The sequence below is a fragment of the Pipra filicauda genome, unplaced genomic scaffold (assembly GCF_003945595.2).
Source record: "Pipra filicauda isolate LSUMZ 115617 unplaced genomic scaffold, ASM394559v2 scaffold37_size4185640_pilon, whole genome shotgun sequence".
In the NCBI taxonomy this organism is placed as follows: domain Eukaryota; kingdom Metazoa; phylum Chordata; class Aves; order Passeriformes; family Pipridae; genus Pipra; species Pipra filicauda.
In genome coordinates this window covers 2,913,473-2,919,812 of record NW_024104509.1, presented here as the reverse complement: position 1 = coordinate 2,919,812, position 6,340 = coordinate 2,913,473, and positions in this window count along the sequence as shown.

Genomic DNA, 6,340 nt, shown 5'->3' with positions numbered 1-6,340 from the left:
CACTGCTCCAATGTGGCACTCAGATAACTAACCCAGACCCTAACTTTACAACTCAGATATCCTTGCAAAGGATAAGACAGTTTTGTAATTCCAGATATGCACTGAGTTACAGCTTTGCCCCAACACAGCTGCCATCCCAGGTCTTTGGGCTGAGCAATCTCAGCTCTGAGGTCTTTGATTTCCCTAGCCCTAAACCAAATCTTAACCGTAGCCTTCTGCAGAATAGATGACAAACCTCTCCAGTTCAAAATGTATGATAACCTTTTACTCCATCCTGAGCCCACTTTCTTCTGCCTCACTGGGTAGAGCAGGATTTTAGTGTTACTCCTGCCCTGAGGATCCTTGCTTCCCAGTCTCTAACCTTAATATTATGCTTCACTTGCGTGGATATCAAACCCATGCAGTTGGTAATGGGTGAAATGAATGTATTTATTTGAACTTCTATCTTCATGTACAACAGAAAGTGTTGTTTTTTTTCGTCTAGATATAACTAACCTTCAGTAACTGAACACTCACAATAATTGAAGCATTTATTATTGTTCTCACCTGAGTAGCAGAAATATTCAGTAAAATGCATGCACCTTAAAGTAATTCTATGTTTTTGTCCAGGAATCAAAACCTCTTTGAATACTAATCCCCAAAGGCCAAGGTATGGAATATTAATATTTCCTTCTTCTTCGAGTTCATTTCATACCTAGCACAGCATGTGTGGAGCTTACTTTTTGCCACAAGGTTGACCAGCCTGTGGCGTGAGGATGGAGAAGGGATTCTTGTGGAACTGCATTTCCTAGTCTAGATCAAGCATGGGTATCCTCTTCAGACTCTTCCACCTGATCATTTACACCAACTATGAAATCATAGTGTCTCATCCTCTCTTTCTCTTAACTGGAAAAGATCGAGTTTGCAGCTAAAATATCTAGTGGCCTTCAGAGCCAGCATAGCTTGCCAGCAAGCCCATACTCAGCCTGGTAGCCAAAAGTTAGGTACCTTACAGTCCAGTCACAGAATCACAGAATCATAGAATCATTTAGGTTGGAAAAGACCTTTATTCAACTATTAGCTTGACACTTCCAGGTCCTTGACTAAAACCACATCCGTAAGAGCCACATCTATATGTCTTTTACATTTCTCAAGGAATGGTGACACAACCATTTCCAGTAATCTGCTAACTGTCTGTTTTTTAAAAAGTTACAGAAACCAGACCTGATAGGTGTTATAAAACATTCATTAGCTGTAAAACTGAGCATTTTGTCCTAGTTATTTTTCTGGCACCTGAACTTTTTTTTTGAAAGAAGAAGTTGCAGTTTGCTGGTGCAAACAGAGTTTTTATAAACAAAGCAGCAGATCGCTGAGATTTAACTTGTTTAGTAACTTTACATGTAAGAGTAATTCTTTACTATTTCTTTTACTCTTCTTCATGAAATAATGATATGCAGCAAGACCCCTCTTCCTTCAAGCAGCTGGCTTTCCTTTAAAGGGAATTAAACAAGGCCTGAAAAACTTACCATAGAATTGTAATAAAAAGTATCCTCATACTTCTAATGTAAGAGAGGTATCCTGGAGTCTTTTTGTTGCCACTATCAGAGTCAGCTTTACTGAGACATGACTTCATGCCCAGCATTAACTTTTCTGAGATTGGCCTCTTGGTCTTTTCCCTACGAGTTGCCTGCATATTGCAGAATTGTTAAATTTTTTTTTTTTAAAGATTGCTCAGTTCAGCCACTAACTAAATTCTTATCTGGAAGTACATTAGTACTGAATTTCACATATAAAACAGGTCTGCTGTCGTGGCTCTGTATGACAACCCTCAGCAACAACTGATCTTGCCAAGCTCAGGCACAGCACGGGTCCCTTTGCTGAATCTCAGCATGTGAATCAGCACTAGACTGACTGCAATTTCCATTAATAAACTCAGGTGCCCCTTAAAATCAATCATCAACTCTCAGTAAATGGGAAGTAGTTGAGAGCTTCATGATCTCCACCTATGGTTTTTAGACTATCAATCACCTGATGCAACTTCACTGAACAGAGGAGTAAATATACTGAATCAAGACGCAGTCTGCGGGGACACCATGACAAACACATGCACTTTGTTAGGACTAAACCATGTCAGGCTGTTCAGAGCAGGACATTCCAAAACATTATACAGAATCATTTCAGCAGATTATGAAAAAATTTCCTCTCTAACCCATCCCAAAAAGTACACAGATGTACCTGCTCTGCTGATGTACACGTGTGGTTCATGCCATAGACAGCAGTGGTAGGAGCTTTCCCCACTGCTTCAGCTGGCAGTTGCAGTTTGCTGCTACAGTGCAATGTGATAGCAACCAGAAAGCTGAAATAAAACTGCCAGGACTTTTTCCTTCTCATCCTGTAGGTGCATTTCTTCTCTCATCCCACCCCCAAATGGCACATAAGCCATATGGTAGCAGAAATGTCCAGCACAGCCACTGGCTGCTAGTACCTTCTGCCTTACTCTGTGAGGAGTGCAGTTAAAGCATGACATACTTCCAGAGAATGGAGAAGACAGCAGCTGCTGAAACTGGCTCATAGGAAAGATCAGAATAACTTGTTTTTGTGAAGCACAGGAGACAATGTGCAAAGGACATAAGAACTACACCAACGCAAAGTTAATCTGATTAGATGGCCTCAGTTCAATTTTTTTTGTATTTTATGTATTGAAGAGAAATATAAAAAGAAACAGATGCCAGGATTTCTGCCTAAATAGACTTGTGAAGTGCCATGCATGATTATAGTGCCATTAAAGCATATAACGCATAAAACAATAACGTTAACACATGTATACGAGGAGACTGAAATGTACTGCAAGACTTCTTTTCCTTTTCCAGCCCTAATATCTTTTTCCAACTGAGAACAGTACCGGTGTCCAATGTCTGAGAACAAGTGGAAAATTTGGATGTGCCTGGGCATGCAAAAAGATCTTTTTACAGAGTGTATTTTCCAGGTTTTCAAAACAAACATTGGAGAGGACAGTATCTCTAGCTGTGCATAGAATTTGGAAAAGCTTAGACTTTAATTACTGCTTGTCTGTTTCTCTGGTGTGGCAGGTAATCTGCAAGTACAAAAGGAGTCAAGTTAATGTGAGGCAAATGGCAGCCTGTGGATTAACTTTATACTTAAAGCAAACTCACCGAGTAATAACATTCAAAAAGAGGCTTTTGACAATTGGCCTGCTGTTTTATCCTAAATCTCTGCATGCCCTGTCTTAAAAGACAACAAAGACAAATGTGGCCTAACCATTTCCTCACTGGTCAGGAGCAAAGTGGGGAAGTACGTATGAAATTAAACTCTGCCATTTGTAGCCCTAAATTATTCATATATAACAATTTTGAACTCCTCAGATATTAATATACAATGATTAATGATGCTGCTAACGTTTGTTTTCCTTTGTGAGGTAGCCTGGTTAGTATATGCTTGGTTATGTTACTCCCTTATATTAAGAGGACAACATAATAAAATCAGCAGCAGGAAAGGACAGAGTGAGATTTCAGGAAATGTGAATTAGTCAGGTGCAAAATCCTTTTACAAATTCATTATTAAGGAAAATGTTCTGTCTTCTATGTGTTTCTGGGAAGAGAGTGTGGCGGGCCACTCTGAGATTTTACATTAGTTTCAGGAATTTTTATGTCATCTCATTCACACACACCTCTGCCATTACACACCTCTCCTGTTACTTCCTTGGCTTCTGAGATATTACAGCAAGTGAGAGTTGCCAGTTTAAAAACGAGTTTAACATATGGAACTGTAAACTTTGGTGGCTGAGGAGCTGGCGCATGTGCAGCTAAGCCATTCCTGTTAAGAGATGCAATATCTTGAGGATCAGTAAGGAAAAAACTGAGGGCATTAGCCACTTCAGCTGGTCTTAGTGTTCTTGTATTGATGAGTCATCAGTATCAGCTGGCCATTTGGGCCTTCAGCTCTTCAAAAGTGGTGTATACTGTATAATGCACTATTCTCAATTCTGTATGTATATATTGTGTAAAAATGACCATTTTTCAAAGCTGCTGGAGAAATTTAGCTGATCAACTGCCTTACTATTGAAATTAATTCATGGCAGGTGTGCATATCTGGGTTCAGGTTTGGCTAATAGACCTGCCAAGAGATTGTTGCTCTTTGAAACAGGAATAAATCCATTTATTCTAAGATTAAGTAGAGATATTTCAGCTGATTCAGCCAGCTGTCAAAAATGTTTCATAGCAGATATGTCCTGAAATGAGATCATTCAAATCTCTGAGGTTTTTCTAGACTGTAAGAGACACCTAAATCATAAGTGTGTATGGCTTTGGCTAGACAAGTCTTAGGTAAAGTCTTCTTACTGAGGAAGCAACAAAATGGTATTAAAATTAAACTCTGTATTTTAAACATTATTTTATGCCACAAGTCAGATCTGGCAAATATGCTATGTCTGCAGCCTAGATACACAAATAATGCAGAATTTCAGTATTTGCAATGTGATAAATTATCTTGATCTCTTTGTTAGACCTTATTTTTTGTGTTACCATAGCAATTAGGAACCAAAGTACATATATTAAGCTGGGCCCTATACAAAAGTAGAAATAAAAGTAACCCTTGCCTCTCCCAAAGATTTTTGCCTATGAAAAGGCAGCAGACAAAAAGCCAGCCAGACAGAAAGTACAATTAAACAATCCTGCATGATTGTTTAATCATCCAGTTTCCATGCTGTTGTCAATCTTTTACAGGTCCCGTGGGAAAAGAAAAAAAGCAATGAAAAAAACACAAAGAAACCACCCTTTAAGGAGGAACCACATGGAAGATTATGGAGAGCTTCTTGTGAGTGATAGGATTAAAGGGGTAGAAACTGATGTCAACGCTGAGGAAGAATCAGTCAGGGAGATGGAAATTATGAAAGGCTTTGAAAGTGAAAGAGAGCAGCTTTTGTTATATAGGACACAAAAGGAGAGCTAACAGAGGGATGGGGAGAGAGGTGTGTGATGGCCAAAGCTAGAGAACTGATCTTCTCTTGCGCTCAGAGTAGCTGTGACTGAGAGATATATTTATTCTTAAATGACCAATTAAAGGAAATTTGCAACAACAGTTTTGGAACAAAGGAAGAAGAAATTGAAATAGTTTTAGGAGAAAGAAAGTTATTTCCTTTTGATTCTTTCACTTTAAGTCATCACTCAGAGCTATTTTGAATCTGTCATATATCTGCATTATAATGAAAGATAATGGCATGCAGTTTGTCAGACTTCATTCATTTCTTCTTCAGCCATAAGAGTCTGCTTTGGTCATCACAAGAGAAATATGATCGTTAAACAAGTAGTAAACAAGGGGCAGTCATAACAAAGAGTAAAACTCAAGAAAGACTAAAGTAACATGATACTTCCATCAAAAAGAGACAAAGTCTTTTGCTGACAGTTTTTTTTTTTCTGATTATCAATATTTTTGAGAGGTACCATTGTGCTGCAGTCCAACAGGCTTGACTCTGAAGAATATTCTGATGTGAACCTGCCTAGTTTTGCTAGCCACCTGCAAAAGGTTGCAATGCACATTTTTCTTGGTTTTGTTTTTTTTTTTAATCTTTGACTCTAAGTTTGTGTAATTGTGGGGGCTTTGTCCACACTGCAACAGAGATGGAAAGGCAGACTAGACAAAGGCACAGTTATAAAATTGGGTAAAGATGTTACACAGGCACCATTTCAACTTTTTGGGAGGTTAGTTACTGCACAAGCTGGCAGCTTCTGGTTTATCTCTCTCTGGACTCCTTTTTCAGACACCGAATCTAATTCACAGAAGGCTGAAGACATGAGACATCCTACCAGGATCTTACTTCTAAAATAACAGGAATAAAATAAACTAAAGAGTAGAAATAGGACCATGTAGAAGCCACAGGAAAGAGGACACTCCCAGAAAACCCAGACAACTGTGCTTAACTGTACATGCATGAGAAACACAGCCATTCAAAAAAAAAGAAAACTGATCTCATTTCTAAAGAAGCTGGTTCTGAAGCACTGAATGTTTCTAACCAACTGTAGTATTCTGCCTACCATAAAAAATGAATTACAGGATTCTATCTTTTTTTTAGCAGAGAATGCAAAAGAAGATATAACAGCCATAAAGTTTATGACACACCTGTGGCTAGAGAGCCAGTTTTGCATTTGGGGATGAGTCAAATCCCTGAGAAAGGACTAGCTTGTGACTGATGTCTGATGCAGGACACTCTGCAAGAAACTACCCAAGGAGTCTATGATGTAAAAAAACAAAGCTGAAATATAAAACTTCTAGTCAAATCAGGGCATAAACTGAGTTAAAAATGAACCAAGTTCTGGATCTCATCAGGGCAGAACATTCCTTGTAG